General features: G+C 37.6%; 1 long non-coding RNA gene across 1 annotated transcript in view; it reads right to left on the bottom strand.

Moving 5' to 3' along the window:
* Positions 1 to 456: 456 nt before the first annotated feature.
* The window catches only part of LOC106697249, a 24,261-nt gene continuing 3,338 nt past the window's right edge, over positions 457 to 21,379 (bottom strand). Inside the window, exon 2 of the long non-coding RNA XR_001348311.2 lies at positions 457 to 1,074. This is a non-coding gene — a long non-coding RNA (uncharacterized LOC106697249). The remainder of the gene's footprint in view (positions 1,075 to 21,379) is intronic.

Raw genomic sequence — 21,379 nt, 5'->3', positions numbered from 1 at the left:
GATGCATTGTCTGTGGCTGCTTAATCTCAACAATGGCAGAGTTGAATTCCTGTGATGAGATGATAGGTGACATTTTATTAATTCCTAGTGCTGCACAGTGCTCTATGAATTACAATAATCTCTATATATAAAAGCCTAAGCGACCATCCGACCATTCAACCATCGGACCGGTAGCTATGACATGCACTGACCACCAGGGGGCAGACACTCAATGCAGGAGCTGCTGAGCTGTGGTAACTTGGCAGCTGCGGTGCTCAGGTGATGCACCCAGAACCAGAGAGGAGGGAGCCCGATTCCGGGGTGCGTCACCCGAGAACCGCCCTCTCGCAATCCGGGACCCCTCGGGTGATGTTGGAGAGCCAGTTTCAGCCCGATCCCTGCAGGCCATGCAGAGGGACCCCACCACACTGGGCCTCTGGTAGAGTTATAATAGGACAGCATTTCAAGTGCCATGCATAAAGTTATTTTTTTATTACCAATGCAGTCAAAAGGAAATAAAATGGACATCAAATGCCATGCTTTGAAAGCACAGTGGAGTGTGGATTACTTTATTATTCAAGTAGATAGTAAAGGATTTTGTTTGTTAGGTAGTAACACCATAGCTACATTAAAAAAATATAGTAAGTGTCAACATCACCAGCCTAAGCACTCATCAAAATATGCCTTTCATAGAAAAATAATGGTCAGAAAAATTAGAAAATTTAACAAAGAATATCTACCACAGCAGAATTTCTTCCCTAAATGTAAAAACGAAAATGAAGCTGCAACAAAAAGTTTTTAAATGTCATAAATTTTAGACAAGCACCAAAAAAGTTGTTTACCAAGTGTAGGTTAATTAAATTATGTTATATTGCATCTGTCAAAGATGTTTCTAAAGAAAAAAACTTGTTTAAGACTATTTGCCTTTTGGTGAGAACACTCCTTACAAAGAGTTGCGGAAATTGGGAGCAATGTCAGTAGTCAATTTAAATATGAGGCAAATGATTTCAAGTCACTTTGCTTGGCTTTATCTACATTCATAGATGTATAGACACTGCTTTATTATTGTTGTTGTTTGAGGAGTCAATGCTGAGTCTGAAATGACAGCAAAATTAGTCTTTATGAACAGTCTGCAGGGAATAACCACAGGCAAGGGTATTTTTTAAGAAGTTGAGAAAACACAAATTCAGTACAACCTGAAGTGGAATCTGCTAAGATGTGTTTTAACAAATTGTGGTAAAAATATCTGGAGAATAGAAAAAGGCTTAGTTTGACAAATTTGTCAAAGCTAGTGAAAATTTAAAGTATTTAAAGGCTATGATTACTCACTGCATTATTCATCAGCAGGTACTTAGTGATACTCAAATCTATCATGTTATTGAACCAGTAGTGTCAACAGTGACATTCACTTGCTTTCACAGCTGTAACTAGCTCTGTGAATTTTGAGAGGAATAGAAGCTGAATATCCTGACTTGCATGAACTGACCACACAGCAGTTTGAAGGGCTAGCAGTGGTAACATTTAACTGCAATTTTTTGAGCTCAGGGTCAGCTTGAAAATTTTTTTTGAATGATAAGAACCACCTTCAATCATCTTCAGAAACTAGCTTTTGTTAAAAACGTTATACTGTTTATTAATGAAATCAACCTAAAACCACAGGAACTACAGAACTTATATGCAAAAGTTGTGCTTTAATAAAATCATTTTGACTACTAACATTTGAATCACAGTAATGTCAAGCTGCTTTCTATACGTCCTGTTTTGTGAAAAATTAAAATGAGAAGCAAGATCTCCACTCCCATGCAAATTTGCTGCAGAAATATTTTCTGAGCTCAATCTACAATTCCAACAGCATTTTGTAGGCCCTCATGCAGGTTCAGTAGCAAGTTCATATTTCAAAATCTATTTAATCTCAAAAGACCACATATGATATAATTCCATTTATTTGAAATGTCCAGAAGAAGCAAATCTATACAGATAAAAAGTAGATTAGTGGTTTCTTAGATCTGGTGAGCAGGGTGAGAGGAGGAGGCAGGGAGTGCCTGACTGCTAATGGGTATGGGGTTTCTTTAAGAGAAAATTAAAATATTCTAAAATGAGATAATGATAATGGCTTCTCAACCCTGTGAATAAATAACATTTAATTGTACAGTTTAAATAGGTGAACTTACATGTGAAATACATTTCAAGAAGATGTTTTTAAAAATCCATTTAATTGTGCAATTGAGGAACTTCCACCTAACCTTCAATTGGAAGTAATGAATTTACAATGTAATGACATTCTAAAAAGCAAATACCAAGGGAACAATCTAATGAATCCTATAAAGAAATACCAAAAGATAAATGTAAGTGCATGCTAGTGGGTTGATATCAGTGTTTGACAATGCCTATCTGTATGAAAAAAACATTTTAAAGATGAAATATGTAAAATCTCAATACAGATCAGCACTGACTGATGAATATTTTCAATTAACATTGATAATAGGAAACAATAACACTGAACCCAATTAAGCAAAATATTATCACAAAAATATAGATATTTCTTATTAGATCTGTATTACAAATAAAAAATACTGTACTACTACTTTATTTTCAAGTTTGTCAATAAATCTATAGAAATTTGTTTTTTCTCTTTTAAGTTCCTATATAATACTCTTGATTTTGCCTCTTGGCCTGCAAAACCTAAAATACTCATTATCCAGCTCTTTACATGGGTTTGCCAACCCATGACATAGGAAAAAGAAAATATAGATGTTGAAAAATTTAGTAAGCAAGAAAAGGAAGCTCTTGTACCAATGAGGAGGTTGGTTAAAAAATATGTATCTGAAATGATGAGGCACAATGACTAACATGGAAAGAGGGCATATACTAGTAATCAAAACAGATTACAGCAAAGGCAGAAGACAACTGGGGGAAGAGGTTAATGATGGGAGCCATGCATATTATATCTTTGCTAAATCCTGAGAATACTTGAGATCCGTATTTGAAAATAATCATAAAGAAGTCTGTCGCCTGATGGCTGTCCTCTCTTTTCTCTAACCACAAAACCGCATCTTTATCAATGTGGTGGGGAGGGGGGAAAGAGGCTAACATGACAACAACCAAAAACAAGGTCACGAAAGAAGGTAAGGCTTTTATAGAAATAGTGAGCTTTGGCTCTGTAAATAGAAATACTAGTTTAAGATCAAGAATAATACTGTCTTGGCAGTGAAGACAGATGCATACTTGCACTTAGAATGGAAAGTGAGAATTACACTCCTTTAATGGAGATGATCATTTCTCCCTGTGTAACCTATCTAGACTTCTTCTCAAAAGGCCGTGAAAGAACTGAAGGCAGAGAGGAATGCTCAGTTCAATCGTCATGTAATGTCCTGATGAATAATTATGGACTATCACATAGTTTCCATCAGAGAGCTTTGGCTAGTACACAGGGTAACAAAGGTAGGGCAACACCTAAGAGAGTGAGTTTAAGCCCAATCATCTTGACTGTGGTATGCGGCCTTGTGCTTTGCAGACATGTGCTATCTAGTCAGAAATGCTCAGTTCACTTACAAAATAAGCCCAGATTATCTGTCACCAGGGATATCATAAGAGGACGATTACACAATATCAGAGTCAGAAGAAATCTTGGAGATTGTAGTGTTCATATCCCTGATTCTACAAGTGCCGCAGAGTGTTAAAGGGGACTTAAAAATAAAAATACTTATTTTCCAAAAATCAAACAAATATTAAAAAGTAGATTAATGCAACATACACATGTTCATAATATCCATTATTAATAAATATTAACATTTTATCATTGTTTTCTATTTTTTTTTAAAAAAGTAGAACATTACAGATAAACCAATTCCTTACCATCTCTCTCTTCCCCTCTAAAGAGACTTAGACACTCTTATATATGGGTGTGTTTTTTATTCATAGTATAATAAAACCATTATTTCTTCAATATGTCAAGACTTTATGTCTTCTTTAAAATTTCATTGCTTTGAAGCTGCTTAAATTCTGAAACTTGGCTGCTTTTTACTTCATATTGTATTTTCAGTATATATTTCATGTTAATATCTATAGATATAGTTAAATTTAAGTGCATTTGATTGTTCTATTTTATGACTATACTAGAACTCACTCATCCACTTCCTAATAATGAAAATTTTTTTACAACTGTTCAACTATTACAAATAATATTATGATACAGTCTTGCACATGCCTCTCACACATGTGCAGTTTTCCTAGGAACAAGCAGTGTCCGAACATCCCTTTGCTCCCAATCCTAACCAGAACTGGGTTTGCATCAGACTTCTTGATCTTGCCACTTGTAAAATACTATTTCATTTTGCTGTTGTAAATTGATGATTTCCTCATTAGTATAAATCACAATGCACCTTAATAATGAATGTAACCTTTTTGTCTACCTTTTTTAGCCATTTATATCATTAAACTGCATTTTCCTAATGAGTGGTTTTTCTATTGATTTGTAGGAACATTTATATACTACGGATAATAATCCTTTATAATTATATATATATATATATATATATATATGTGTGTGTGTGTGTGTGTGTGTATACACACACACACACACATGTATCCACACACACACACACAAAAAAAAAAAACACCACTTTCCCAGGGTATTGTTCTTTACCCTCATTTATAGTTTCATTTTCCACTCTCAGAGATTTTTGACTGAGATAGAATCAAACAGTAATTTTCCTTTAGAGTTGTTTCTCAGTTGCTACCTAAAAAATCTTCTCCTTTACCAAGGTTATTCAGACATCTGAAAATCAGTTCTACTAACAGTTTTCAAATTTGACTTATACATACAGGCCTTTAATATAACTGGAGCTTATTTTTCCATAAAGAATCACTTTTAATTTTTACATGAAAAGCCAATCATCCTTGCACATTTATTTACTGCAATGCCCACACTACCCTCATTGTTTTGTGAGGAAATCTCCATTACACCCCAAGTCCTCATATACAGCTGGGTCTCAGTCTTAGCTCTTTTCTCTGTTACTTTGACTTAGTTGTCTACATCTATAAAAATGCTATGCTATTTTAATTAATGTATCTTTAAAACATATCTCAATACTTAGTAGGGCAAATATTCTCTCCCTACTTGTCCAAATTTTCTTTGCTAACCATGGACCTTTATTTCAACATATACAAAACATACCTGTTGATATAAATTAAACTTAAAGACTAATTCAAGAAAACTGACATCTTTATTACACTGCATCTTCCCACTCTGCATTAATTGAGGTGTTCTTTTGTTCCCCTCAATGATTAATCATTTTTTCAGTAGAGATTAAGTTTGTCTTTAGATTTACTTCTAAGAACCTATTTGAATTTAATTTCTTTTTCTCACAGGGTCTGGCTAGTGAATAGTACACCAAGACTTCTGTGGACTGCCTCTGCATCAAGCAAATCTAAATCTCTTGTTGGTGCTAACAGCTTATCTCTGGATATTATAAAATAGATTTTTCAATATTAAGAGAGCATTTTGCATTCAGGAGATAAATTTCCCTTGATTGTGCTGTAACGGTGTTTTTTTAAAAAAATACATTTACTGGATTTTACTGTCTAGCATTTTATTTAAGATTTTTTAAATTAATATTAATGATTTCTACCATATCATTTTTCTTGTTATTTTTGTATTCTCCAAGTCTGCCTTTATTTATCAAGCTCATACTAGTTTCATAACGTAAACACTGTACAATGTGCAAAGATTTCTTATACACAAACCCATTAAATGCCCTTTCCTAGAGTCACATGATTGATTATTAAATGTCAAAGAATGAAACTCCAATGTTCTAACTCCAGGCTTCTTTTCAACTGGTCCAATAAGTAAACAATACATTTGATATAGGTCCACAAAGTACTGCAGGAATTAACTAATTAATTTAGTTGGGGTTAAAGGTCACTACTATGCACCTCCCCCCTGACAACAGTAAATGTTTCCATAGCCGATAAAACTGAATGGCCCATATTTTTCACTGGTCATCTCTGTTTACATAAGTGTATGACTGCAAAGGTAGCTTTGATACATAGATATCTACCTTGAAATAGATGACCTCTAAGGTCCTCTCCAGCAGTGAAAGGTTAGGGCATAAATCCACTGAACCACTCAGGCTCTAAATTTACACCCGTCCTGGCCATATATTTATTCACTACCCCTGTGGACGAAAGGGGCCACATGCTGACCTGACAAGCTCAGGGGAGGCCTGCATGGTGGTCTTGCAAACTCAGAGACCTAAAGTAACCACAAAGGATGGTTTGAAATTAAATTTTAACTAAAAGCAGTTATGGTGGGTAGTTATATCCTAGGCTGGTATCTTCACTGACAAGGTCAACCTTTACCTTAACTGAGTCTGTGTGTCTTTTTGCATCTATGATAACATACCCTTGAAATGTCTGGGTAACTTGTAACTTCCCTTTTTCTGGACCCCTTGGGGTACAACCTAATGTGCTGGGTGCCAGGACAGATACCACAAATTCCTTCATTAGTATCATGTTAATTGTTCCTGCACCCACCTAAGTATGTACCTATCTTTTTACTTTTTGTCCAATCCCGGGGTTTCCCCCCTTGGCTTTCTCTCGCCTCTCTAGTCTATCAGCAATGGATTTCATGTAGCCCACCTACATCCCTTCCTTTCATTGCAATCTATAATAATAAAAGCATAATATGCTAATTAGACCAGACAGCCAGACGACCTTCTGGACAACCTTCCAGACGAAGCTGGGGCTGCAAGGGCCGAGCCCCTTGCACGAATTTCATACATCGGGCCTCTAGTGTATAAATACAGATGTAACCTGCCATTCTCTGGAGCATTATCTCAATTCACTGAGGTTCTGCTTCCCGGAATATGTCGACAGTTTGGCTCAAATAAACTCACAAAAATTCTTTACAGGTTTGAATGTTTTTTACATTAACACACCTAATTTAATGTGTCTTCCCTAGTGCACTAAATAGCTGAATATTCAGAGCTCTAGCCCATATCTTGTTTCTCATGAACACCAAATAATCACCAGAATTTGGTTGTCTCTAGCTCCCAAGACATGAAAACCTTTTAAAGTTAGTGGCTCTAGACCTTTTTTGGGTAGTGGTCTGAAAATTCAATAATTTTTATGGATCAACTCACAAGAAAAAACACATTTTGCATAAGATTTCTGGGCATTTATAACCCTTCTGGCAACAATTCATGAACTGATAAAACTACAAGTTAAGAATTGCTGGGGAGGGAGCTGAAATAATAATGAACAGGAAACACATAGAAAGCTTTTCTTTTCCTTTAAAACAAAGTACTCTGTAAAGGGGTCCTTCTACCATGAAATTACATCTCTTTCTTCCATTTTTCCACGTGATAGCAAACATGCTAACCAAGGAGCAACAAATGACTTCCTTTCTGAATTCTTTAATCTTACTAAAACACACACACCAAAAACATTTGAGTAATGCAAACCCATTTCCATTCTTCTCACCATAAAATGAGTAAATTACTTTCACATACCATAAAATCAACAAGTTCTGACATTTTTTTTCTTTATAAAGTCATCATTAATGTACCCAGGGTGACTTAGGAAACAAGTGTTTGTATGTCACCCAGAAACATTTTTTAAGTCTTAGAGGTTGGGTAAATTTCATTTCTTTTCAGGTAGAATCTACCATAGCATCTAAAGTAAATATATTGTTAATGATAGATAGTCTAAAAGATGGCAAGAATAATAAATGTAAAATGTGTTATTTATGCAAAATGCAATATAGGAATACTTTCTTGATAGTTGAGGATGAAGTTTAGAGTACAGAATTTTTATGAGATAGCAACCACATTTTTGCTATAGGAAATATCAATGAGGTAACATTGAAAAATATATCGCATTACCTTAGGAATTAGCTTTCATTTCTCAATAAAATGTTACTTCTGTAACATGTTGAGGTCCAAAAATTAAATCCCATTCATACTCATGGAGGAAAAACAATGAATTCACTTTAACATGAGGAAGATTAAAATAGGGGGAAATAGAGTTAAATTCCTTGCAAAGAATTGAAATGAGATATTCTAAACCTAATGAATGTTCTAAACATAAAACATAAAGTCCAATTTTTAAATTACTTTAATGTTTGTCACATTGTTTTATAAACACTAACGTACTCCTAGATACCACTCAGCCCCTGTGATTGCTCACAGTGTCTAATTTTAAAATATTTTAAATTTAGGAAACACTACTGTTACTGAAATTACTTTCATCCAGTGGTGTTTTATGGTGACACAACCCACACATGGGACAAACCTGTTAAATACTTGAGGTTTTCTTATAAATTAAAAAAAAATCATCTTATTACCTCCAACAGAAATATTACTAGTTATATGATTAACAGTCGAATGTAATTAGAGGAAACACTTCAGGCCTCTGAAATAAACAATGAAAGTATGCAGGGGCAGGGAACTCAGTTACTCAGCCTGATATAGTTACTTTATCAATGTACTCTTACTAAAAACAAAGAAAACAACAGCCACAATCAAAATAAAAGAGCTATTGTATGGTTAAGCCATGACCTCAGGGCCTTTCCCATTAAAGGCAGAGGAAGTGGAACTGACACCAAAGCGCACACTGTTACAAAAACAAGAATTAGAGGTAGGAGATAAAGCCCAGCTGGTGTGGTTCAGTGGTTGAGCTTCGACCTTATGAAGCAGGAAGTCAGGGTTCGATTCCTGGTCAGGGCACAGCCCGGGCTGCAGGCTTGATCCCCAGTTGGGGACCTGCAGGAGGCAGCCAATCAATGATTCTCTCTTGTCATTGATGTTTCTATTTCTCTCTCCCTCTCCTTTCTTCTCTGAAATCAATTTTTTTTAAAAAAAGGAAGTAGGAAATAAAGATGTGTAAATAGGTAGGAATTAACTGAGGAAACAAACCACAGTCATCAAAACAATTTTAGAAAATAAGGATAAGAACTAAGTAGAATTACCCCCCAAATTCTAATAACTTCCTCTGAGAACTAAAGGTTGACCAGTAATACTTCTGTTATCTGTGGGAACGGAAGGGTGGGAGATCTGTGTTGAGCAGAAATTGAGGAAAGAGCTAAAAATAACAAATTGCAAAAAATTAGGTAGCAGGAGATGACTCAACGTTTTGGAGAAATTGATTCTGACTATCAGTAATCTAAGAACTATGGACACCTGCATCAAAAGCTGTTTTCAGCCCTAGCCAGTTAGGCTCAGTGGACAGGGTGGCGGCCTGCGGACTGAAGGGTCCTGGGTTCGATTCTAGTCAAGGGCATGTACCTCAGTTGCAGGCTTGTTCCCCAGCCGTGGTTGGTATGAGGCAACAAACCCACACGTGTATGTTTCTCTTTCTGTCTCTCCCCCGCCATGGAAAACTGTCCTCCGGTGATAATTAACCAAAAAATAAAAACCAAAAAAGAAATGTTTTCATATTTTTCAGTCAGTAACTTGTTACATAGTGTCTCTGGAACCAAACAGTTAAAACCAAACAAATAAAACCATCCTACACAGGTAAAAGATGAGTGGAAATCAAACTGAACAAAGGTTAATCCTATGCTGCTTGAAAGATAAAGACTACAGTTGGTACATGAAGCTTTACAACTTTCAGCCTCTGAATAAAAAAGGCTGCAAGAACTGGCATGAGCTGTATCAAACCCAATGCAGTCCCAACATATTTTAAAACCAAAACCCCAATAAGTAAGTGGTAGGATGGAAAACAAGGCCATCTCCAATGCTTGCCGACTAGTGAAAACCACTGTCTGGTCTACTGGTTTGCCCCGCTATCCAAAAGCAGAGCATTCCTATGAAACTTTGATAAGTTGAAATGGCGTAAAGCGAATAAGCAATTACCTTAGGAAACATCTTGCAAACGAATGCACAAAATAAATCGAGACACAGCACAGATGCTCACAGACACAGTTCAAACCTATGGCAGCCTGATGCCGGGAGCTGACTGTAGTTCCCCGGAGGAGCTTGGCGGGGCCACGCCCACTGCTCCAGGTGCTCGCTGCCTTTTTAAGAGCTCCCTGCAAAATTGAATATTCTAGCTCTTAGCCTTTTTCTTAAAAGCGAAATCCTCTTTGGATTTCTTTCAGTTAGCGAAAACAGGTACCAATGTAGGTCTTTCGCAAAAGCGAAGTGGCATAAAGCAAATTTTCGAACAGCGAGGGATACCAGTACTGCCACTGCCTCCTCACCCATTTTCCTGCTTCTTTCTTGCCACTCACGCCTGTTTATTCTCCACACTGAAACCAGAATCTTTTTAAAGCATGAATTATCATTATACAACTCTATTAAACTTGCCAATGATTTCCCATCACAGTTGGAATACAGTTTCAGTTCTAGAGACGGGCAACACAGCTCCAAATGATCGGACCAATATCTACCTCTGTGAGCCATCTCAGACCAGACACCCCTTTTCTCTGTCCCTCTGCCCGCCTGCTCTGCGCTGTGCTGAAGGCTTTCTTCCACTGATTATTGTTTACCATTTGGCTCTTACCTCTCCACCCGTATTTGCCATCCTGTCCACCCCCCAGCACCTCTCTATTCATGGTCACCTGCACACCTCACTTTATTTCCACAAGTGTGTTTCTGAGTATAAGTGCTTGCTCACTCCACCTCACTTGGAGGGACACCCCACCACCCCTAATTCCCTTCTTTTGATCTCCCTGAGCATCAACCATTTTTTAGACAATAACCAGTTTCAAAATTTTCTACTCCCACAAAAACAGCTTTCTCTTCCTACACCCACTTAAATCAACAATTAGCATCACATACTAGTAATTTAGTCATACACATTTCCCAATCTTTGCGTAGAGAGCTTACTTTTCACGTACTGAATTTCTAAACTTGCTAAGAGTTTAAAAATTGTCTCTCCTTCTCATAGTAATTAGCATAGTGCTAAGCAAATATTCTGCGTTGAGTAAATGTTTATAGCAGAATAAGAATACTCTAGCTCCCACATTCCTTTGATTCCCTTAAACCAACTGCATAGTCGTCCTCGAATAACATCATTTTGTTATAACCTTGATGAGATGCCATAAGAATTTAACTTTGTATCAATTAACCTATGTTAAAATTGCTTTCCTTGTAAGTCGTTTCCCTTAAAGTGGCAGAACCTAATGAAGACTTTTAGTGAGTACTTATTGTAATAGAGAACAGGTGTTTTATGGCTCGATCAAAGTGAAAGCAAAGAAAGTTTTAGCCAGTGGAAAAGATTTCTCTGTAGAAATTTCTGCAACTCACTAATTATCTACTAAAGCTCGTGCTTTATTTATTTATTTATTTATTTATTTATTTATTTTTGCAGAAATGTTGATGAGATTAATAGTAATTCTTTCATCTTGTCTCAACTACAGCCTTATGATCAGAAGCAGACACTTGATGATATGACTGTGTAGGGTTAAGGGTAGTTTATGGCCACAGATCAGAAGGTCACTAAACAGCCTGTGGGAAGGCTAACTGCTAACCTTGACCTCATTACATACACACACACACACACACAACAGGTGTATATACATACGTATACAGAATAACCCAAAAGTTCCAGTGATTTTTAGCATCTTAAATTTAATTTTATTAATGATATAAAACATCTTTTTTAAAAAATAAATTTTATTGATTTTTTTATAGAGAGGAAAGGAGAGGGACAGAGAGTTAGAAACATCGATCAGCTGCCTCCAGCACACCCCACACTGGGGATGTGCCCATAACCAAGGTACATGCCCTTGACCGGAATCAAACCTAGGACCCTTCAGTCCGCAGGCCGACGCTCTATCCACTGAGCCAAACCAGTTAGGGCTGATATAAAACATCTTATTATCACTAGTAAAATTACTAATAGTTGTGAAAGCAATGTATTATAACTGGCTTCCTTATTTTTAAAAAATCTTCGTTCAGCATTTAGTGATACTGGGGCATCTAAGGTCTTTGTTCAACTTATTTTCATACGTTGTTTTAATGACTGTCATAACAAAAAACAACTCAGACCAGTTGCAAAGAAAGAACATTGTTGCCTGTGCTTACTACATCATTATGCTTACTTTTATGTCTCATCTACTAATTATTCAATGATTATTAATGAAATTCACCTAGTAAATTTAAAACTTCCCAAATATCAATCAATTATTCTTGCAGCTAATCAGAAACTGCTAAGTTTTTAAACAAATGGGCTAAAAACTGTTTGAAGCAACTCATCGGGGTGATTTTTAAGCCTGAGGGGGAGGGGGACTGTTCCCAAGTTTTTAAAGTTTATAGTGATTTTTAAGGGGAAAAGCATTTTTGAACAAACAGCATTATTTTTAGAAATCCTGAAAACTAAAATAAAGCAAAATATTGGGGAAAAATTATGATCATTTTACACATTTTCTCTCCAAGCATTCCTTCTGAGCTCTCTCTTCATCTCAAGGGTGAAACATCAGTGACTCACCAAGTGACATATTAAAACTAACAACAAAAAGAGGTAAACCCAAGGAATGCCTATTTTTGTTGATTCAAATTATATCTGAAATCCATGAATTTACTCAGAAATGAAGATACTTGTATTTTTACAAATCAAGATCAGCAAATAATCCTCTTATGATATCAAATAAATAATCTTGAGTCTTTGAGACACACACACACACACACACACACACAATCTATACATATAAAAGCCCAGTGACCGGAATGGCGGAACAACCAGAATGACCAGTGGCTATGATGCGCACTGCTGCAGCCAACCAGCCTGATCCAGGCCTTGATCAGCCTCTACCCCAGCCAGCCCAGCCCCCAATCGGCCCCCAACATTCCCATCAGGACGGGCCAACCAGACCCCACCTGTGCACAAATTCGTACACCGGGCCTCTAGTTTGAATATAAAGCACAAATACACTGGACATATTAAAAATTTCTTTGTTTAGAAGCCCATTATTTTCAAAATATTTCTTTCACAAACAATCTTGAAGAGGAAAAATGGTTAACATGAAAAAACAACACTGAAGTTAATGGTAAGACTAGTTAAAAGTAGGATTAAATCAGAACTCTTGGGAATGCACCTGTCATTTCTCGCCAAGGGCAACTCTGGCAGGCAATAGCCCCACCCCCTACTCTCTACAGACTTAATGAAAGGAATTCTTTCTCCCACTGAGGCTCTACGTTCATGTAAAAAGATCACTATGCACTAAAATCAGGCCATACTGAAGTCAATTCTGCTCTACTTAGACATAAACTAAACTGTAAACATTAGAAAAATGGCTTTAGCAAAGGAACAAAACTCTAGTGAAAAACATGAGCAACTGTTTTCTTTTACCTGATGTTTTAAGTTGTTAAGCAACCAGAGGAAAGGCTGCAGTCATTTAACTTGCCAGGGACAACTCAGAGCTGATGAGCTTCAGGAACCCTGAGGATGGCCAATAATCAGGGGAGGAAATAAGGCAAGAAGCAACACCACAAAAAAGGAAGTAATTTGCTAGGTAGCCTATAATTAGCCTCTGAATCTTACCGTAGAGAATATTATTGAGGCAAATAGCTTAGGAAGATTTAAAAAAGGATTAGTCATTCATATGAATGAATAAGCCCAGAATTTAGTTACCTGAGCCAGGGAAGGGGGAGGAACACATCATAAAAGCGATATATGCCCCATTTCAGGGTGCACAGGTCCTCAACCAAAAAATTTTAATGGTTATGCTTCTGAAAATTTAAATGGTTATTTATCTGAGAGGAGACTAATCAAATGATAAAATCACCTAATCAAACTAGAATGCCATAAACAATGAAAACCCAATGGTGAGCCAAGTTAACAAAGATGAGCTGGGGTAGTTAATTTTAAGGTGTCATTAGATATAATATTATTTCTGTATAAAATATCTGTTACATCAACTCTTTTTATTCAGAAAGATACCCAACTTTTTCAAATAATATTTTTAACCACTACTGAAGCTAAAAGTTTGATAATAAAAAGGAAATTAAGTGGTGTGAAGAATTAGAAGAATTAGAAGCTGAAACTGATCTTCAGACATTTCAGTTTACAATGAAATTATCTAAAATGTTTCATTTTGTTTATTTATTTTTAATATATTTTTATTGATTTCAGAGAGGAAGGGAGAGGGGGAGATAGAGAGAGAGAGAAACATCAATTATGAGAGAATCATCAATTGGCTGCCTCCTGCACACCCCCTATTGGAGATTGAGCCCACAATCCGGGCATGTGCCCTTGACCGGAAATGAACCTGGGACCCTTCAGTCCATAGGCCGATGCTCTATCCACTGAGCCAAACCAGCTAGGGCTAAAATATTTCATTTTAAAAGTGAATGACTTTTATGTAAGCTTTGCTTAACACTATATGAAGCTTAATTATTAAATTATTCAAGGATAAAGCACACAAAAACCATTCCACCAAAGTACATTAATCAAAATAATGCAATGAGTTGGATATGTTTAATTAAATGATTGACAAGACATGAAATATTTTTAAAAAAACATTAAAATTGAGGCTCAAAAGCTTTACTATCTACATTCACACCATTTCTGATTTTGTCTGAAATAGCATAGTAATTTAAAAATATGGCCCCCAATTCTTTGACACCTTCACATAAAAAAAGTTGGGGCCTAAGTCCCTTCACCTTGAATCTAGGCAGACTTGTGACTGCTTTGCTCGAGATGCCGTGTGACTTCCAAAGTTAGGACAGAAAAGATCACGCAGCTTCAACCTGGGTCTCTTGAGACTCTGGCCCTGGAGGAAGCCATCCTTCATGTAAGAAGTCCACTGCCCTGGGACTGGCAAGCAATGCCACGTGTGGGCACTTCTGAGACAACCGCAGCTGAGCATCCTGACCGTAGCCAGCACCAGCTGCCAGCCAAGTGAGTGAGCTGACATTTGACTACAATCCCATGAGAAACCCAAGTGTGAACTGACCAGCTGAGCCCTTCCCAAATTCTTGACTCACATGTCACGATCAAAATAAAATGGTTGTCTCACACCCCTAGGTTCTGGAGGAATTTGTTAAGCAGGAGACATAGTAACCAGAATAAGTTTTATAATTAAAGAAGTACCTCAGTGACAGATGGGATGCCAGGTTAAAGATTCAGGCTATGGCATTCTCTTACTTTAAAAAGTTAAATATATTGTGGAATAAGATATCCAAAATTCAGGTTCAAATATCTACCTTACTTTTTCTACCAACCTAAACATATTATAAGTTATTTTCAATTACTCACTCAGTCTCTTAAGAAATACCTATTGAGCAACACGGGCACGTGCCCTTGACTGGAATTGAAGCTGGGACCCTCTCTCTTCTCACATAATATACAATTAGTGGCATCATCTCATTCACTCCCATGGTTTCAAGTAACATGGGAGTGAATGAGATGATCCCACTAATAGTATATTATGAGAGAAGAGAGAGGGTTTGGGATAGAACTATATAGACACCAACATTAAGAGATGATAAAATAAGAAAGCTCAAATGGAAACAAAAGGAATGGCCAGAGCCCTGGCTGGTTTGGCTCAGTGGATAAAGCATTGGTCTTCGAACTGAAGGGTTCCAGGTTCAATTCCAGTCAAGGGTACGTGCCCGGGTTGCAGGGTCGATCCCCAGTGGGGGACGAGAAAGAGGCAGCTGATCAATGGTTCTCTCTAATCCAGCGGTTCTCAACCTGTGGGTTGCGACCATCAGAAAACACATATAGCATATCAGATATTTACATTACGATTCATAATAGTAGCAAAATTACAGTTATGAAGTAGCAACGAAAATAATTTTATGGTTGGGGGTCACCACAACATAAGGAACTGTATTTAAGGGTCACGGCATTAGGAAGGTTGAGAACCACTGATAGTAATCATTGATGTTTCTATCTTTCTCTTCTCCCTTCCTCTCTGAAATAAATAAAAAATATATTTTAAAAGAAGGAATGGCCAGAGAGTTAGGAAGAACAGAGGAAAGTATGCTGCCATTGAAACTTAACAGCAAGTGAAATCATAGCTTTTCTAAACTCAATTCCTCTTGATTTCCTTACATGAAGATAAGGCTGAGTTTGGTAGAAATCTTTCTGGGGATCTAAATTTGGGCAAGAGCCTTCTACTTCTTCAAAACATGTAACTAAGCGTCTTCTTCTTCTTGAACTGGAAGACTTGTGATTTTGTGCAACACAGAAATCAACTTAAAGGAAAAATAAAATTAATATATTTAACTTATAAATACAGGATGGGCAAAAGTAGGTTTATAGTTGTAAATACACAAATGTTTATTCTTGTATTATGATTTACTAATTATTGTGTTATTTCCCACACAAACAACTGTAAACCTACATTTGTAAAATAATACATTTAAAGTCTGTAAAAAAGTCATGGGTTTTACAGCCAAGTGGGCCTGAATTTAAATCCTTCCTTTGCCATTTTCTAGCTGTGTGATGTAGGGCAAGTTACTTATTCTCTATACCCTTGCGTCCCCTCATAAGACATTATGCTACCTACAGCAGAGAAATGAAGCTGTTCCTGTTCTCTTGGACCCACTCTTATCAGAAAGCCAACCCCAGCACTGCCAATGAAAATAGCATTGATCATGCTTACATACGATCATCTTGTTGGGACATTCAATGGTAAATTTCAATCCTTATCCTGTTGAAACTTTCAGAAGCATTAGACAAAGATGATCACTTCTTCCTTTTAAAACAGTCTTTGTTAGGCTTCTGGGTAACCATCCTACCTTGATTCTCTTCCTCCTGTCTGATTGGCCTTGGCCCACCCCCTTTCAGACTCCTCTCTGGTTCTTTCATAGGTCCCAGGCTCCATATATGTAAACACCAGTATGCCCAAACTCAATCCTCAATCCTCCACTATCCACTATCACTCCCCAGGTAACCTCATCTAGTCTCATGGCTTTAAATATCATCTATACGCCAAAAAAGTTCAAATTCGTGTCTTCTGTTCAGCTCTCTCTTCTGAATGCCAGACACCAAATGCCTACTCAACATGTCTTCATGAATGTCTAAACAGCTTTTCAAACTTAGTACAAACTTCTGATTCTTCCTAAACCTAGTCCTTCTTCAGTATTCCTCATCGTATTAAATGGCAGCACCATTCTCCTGTTTGGGCTCAAAAGCTGAGTCATCTGTCACTCTTTTTCTCTCATAACACAGCCAATTGGCAAATTCTGTTAGCTTTAACTCAGGATATATTCAAAATTCAACCACTTCAGATCATATTCACCTCTCTCAGCCTTATCTGAACTATATAATCTCTCCTCTGGATTACTGTCAGTCTTCCAAACTGATGTCTTTGTTGACATTCTTGACTCCTATAACAGTATGCTCTCCACAAAGAGCCAGAGTAATTAATCCCTTCTAAAGTTTAGGTCATATCTGGTTAGCTCAAAACCTTCTTATACCTCAGCTTCCCATCTCACTCAGACAAAATGCAAATTCTCAATGGCCTTAAAACCCTATCCAGCCAGCTTTTCCCACTCCTCCTGCTGTTTTCTTCTTATTGCTCCTAATTTCAGTCTCTGTGCTTTGGCCACATGCATCTCTTTGCCATTCCTGGAAGACCCTCAAGCATGCTCCTGTCTCTGGAGCTTTATACTTTCTATTCCCTTAGATAGCCTCATGGTTTGTGCCCTATCATCAAGAAGATCTATGCTCAAAAGTCATCCTGTAAAACAAACCCTCCCTGACAACTCCCCCCAAAACTATAAATATATAAAGAAATCCTCCCCCAATTCTCACACCCTTCCATTGTTCCTTTTTGTAAATAACCCTTATTTCCCCTAATATACTTTACTTATTTTATTTTCTGTCTCCCCTCCACCACAGCCTAGTATATAAACTCCATGAAGGCAAGGGTTTTATCTGTTTTTGTTCTCTGTATCTCCAATACCTACAGCAGTGCCTGGTATGTAACAGGTATTTAATATGTAAGTAAATTAAAATTACATAACAAAATATGCATTAAAGTGCTCAGAATATAGAGTTGTTATTATTTGTGGAAAATTAAACACTCAGGTATTAATTACCCCAAAATTGATGTGGCAACAGTACTGGTGAAGTTGAAAGAGAATGTTGTATTCTAGGAATTATTTTCCTGTAGATACTGAATTTTTATTTTAAGACAGAACTTGATATGGGAGGTTCATTTAGTTACCATATGAAACCCTCTGACAAAGTGATTTTGAACAAAATAAACAATTTTTAAACATGTATTATAACTTTAAAGATGTGCCATATTGTCATGAATGATCCAAAACAAATTTAGTAAAATTATGTTTTCTTTCAGTGCAGGGAATAAATATTTTGAAAGGAGCAAGATGTTTACTTGTATTCTATTTCCAACAATTAGAAAGTGCTCTAAGAAATATGTGTATAGAGCAGTAAAAATGGGTGGCTTTATTACTTTAAATTTCACATAATAGGAAGAACTGCATTTACTGAAAGGTTAGCTGGTATTCCAGAATTGATTTAATAAAGTCTTCCCAGAAAGGAAGCAGAAGAGGAAAAGAGACCCACAGATATCTTAGAACTTAAAGGAAAGCCTATATATGTCACCAGATCAAGCTGAGAATACAGAATACTGCTAACAAGGTAGTAAGATGGCTTCTTGAGGGCATTAAATACATTTTCAGAGTATCTCATGCTACTTGGCACATAGGTAGCCAATAAGCATTCATTAATTGCGTAAATGGTAGACTAACAGATGAGTAAGTTAATTATAAGAAATCATTACTCAGCCAGCTGGCATGGCTCAGTGGTTGAGCATCAACCTATGAACCAGGAGGTCACAGTTCGATTCCCGGTCGGGCACATGCCCAAGCTGCGGGCAGGAGGCAGACGACTGATGATTGTCTCTCATTATTGATTTCTCTCCCTCTCCCTTCCTCTCTGAAATCAATAAAAATCTTATTTTTTTAAAAAAAGAAATCAACTCAGGTATGTCCACATTGCCCATCATAAACTCAATAAAAAGCTGGGAGCACAAGTTCTAATATTCTCCTTTTTCTGTCTCTTACATAAGAAGTAAGAAAGAACCTTCAACTATAAAATCTGAGCTCTACTCTAGGAGGAAAAAAACAATCACCACTCGGAAGTTTGAGTTGCTACCTTAGGTAAGTGGTACTAGTTACGTTATTTGAGATCTCTTAGGCCAGTGGGGGTGGCAAACGGCTCGCGAGCCACATGCTGCTCTTTGGCCCCTTGAGTGTGGCTCTTCCACAAAATACCACGTGCGGGCGCGCACGTACAGTGGGATTGAAACTTTGTGGCCCATGCGCAGAAGTCGGTATTTTGGGGAAGAGCCACACTCAAGGGGCCAAAGAGCCGCATGTGGCTCTCGAGCCGCAGTTTGCCGACCACTGTCTTAGGCAGTGGAGGGCAACGCAGGGTTCCTCTATGTCACCTCATCTCCAGACAGCTGGAAGAGACAGGTGACACCAGGCAGCCCCAGACCGGGTCCTGCCGGCCCAGAGCTCAGCCTTGAATGGGGTTCCCTCTGCAGAAATCAAATGCCAGTTAAAATAAGATTAGAACCATCAGAGAAAAAAAAATAAAGAAATATCAAAGGAACAGAAGAGGAAAAGAAGGGCATGAGTTAGTAAGGTATGAAAGCAAATGTTACCTGACTCCCCTCCCCACCCCCCGCACCCCAAATACACAAACACACAAATGAAAGCAAATGTTACCTCACCCACCCACTCCAAACACAGAAACACACAAATTCGGTTCACAAAAGAGTAGGGTTACACAGTGACTTAACAGATTTCAGTCTCACATTCGTCATCACATTTTCAGGACTACCAGAATCACACCTGGCATGACAGGATCTGTAAATTCACCTGCGTGAAGGCGCCTGCATTCAAACTCCATACCAAACTCGGTGGTTTCTAAAAATATACAGGTTGCTTTAAGGTTTATGGGGGGAAAGTAGGTTATGCTTTTACCCATAAAGGTCTGGATGACTCAGAGTTTAATAATAGGATACGTGAGCTTTCACCCCTAGGTCACTGATTCTAGGACGACTACAGTAGACTGTCATTTGACGGCATTGCCATCTCGCAGCTGTTTGGTTCAAAATCTGTAGAAGAAATGTTCTGCGTGTCTCTATTAATACTCACTTGACAGGTGTATGCATTCCAACTCCTGTGCATCTGCCAACTGCGACCACTTTGAAGCGGAGTGATGAAAGCCACAACAGCTGCCACCTTGAGACAGCCCTGAGCCTGCCCAGTCCTCTCCTGTCTTTATCTAAAGTGCTAAATATTAATACTTCATATTACAACAGATTTTACCGTCTAAAACCAAAATCATAACGGAAAGAGATCTGTGGAGGATTTCTGAAATGAAACCAATTCATTTCACATCATTGTATACAACAAAGAAAGCAACAACTTTTCCTCCTAGGAAAATGTGGTAAAAGCCAAACCAGCTGAGAAAGTCAACATTTCTCATGGCTCAGTGACCTGTAGGAGACCACAGACATCCTTGGGACTGTGTGCTTCTGCCATAGTCATTGCTGCACAGGCAGGTCACCTGGAAATGCACTTCTAAATTTTATGTACCAAAGCGTCATGTACCCAGGCAATATGAACCAATATAACTCCCACTATCTCTATCATGGTGCTCTACAGCCTCTAAGTCAATACCTATGTAGAGCCAAAGACTAAATTATAATCAGTTCAACCCTTCACCATGGCAATTGGAAACTAGATGGTACCTACTACACTGAAAAGTCATCCCATTGCCCTAGCCAGTTTGGCTCAGTGGACAGAGAGTTAGCCTGCGGACTGAAGGGTCCCGAGTTTGATTCCGGTCAAGGGCACATACCTCAGTTGCAGGCTCCTGGCCCTGGTTGGGGCATATGGGAGGCAACCAATGTGTCTCTCTCTGTCTCTCCCTCCCCCTTCCACTCTCTAAAAATCAGTGGAAAAAATATCCTTGGGTGATGATTTAAAAAAAATAGTCATTCCATTAAGAAGGGTTCCCCACAGCCTCAAGTCACAGCAATACCTGGAGAAGAATTATGTTTTGAAAAACAAAACTATTATTTTTAAACCACAGTATGGAGATATTTGTCATTGACTAATTTGTTATGTCTGTACTGAAATAATGATGAGTTACCCATTGACCTTTACCACATATTCAGTCCATGGCTCAAATGGAAATAAGACTCATGTAGAAATCTGTATTCTCATCTTCCATATCCACATTCATACCTTCTTTCAAAGAATGCAGCATCTCCTTTTAGGAGAAAGTTAATTTAACCAGGTGATAGTCCAAGTCACATTTAGGGTACATTTTTAATGTTTGTACATAATGCTTAATAGGGATCAGCTTTAGTGATGTTAAATACTGCCCTATTTGGCACAGACTCGGAAAATGGTGACAAAATCACTAATAACTTTTTATTTGAAATATATCACTGAAATAT

Source organism: Myotis lucifugus, unplaced genomic scaffold (genome assembly GCF_000147115.1).
Source record: "Myotis lucifugus unplaced genomic scaffold, Myoluc2.0 scaffold_57, whole genome shotgun sequence".
Taxonomy (NCBI): Eukaryota; Metazoa; Chordata; class Mammalia; order Chiroptera; family Vespertilionidae; genus Myotis; species Myotis lucifugus.
This window is presented reverse-complemented; position numbering and strand designations above follow the sequence as displayed.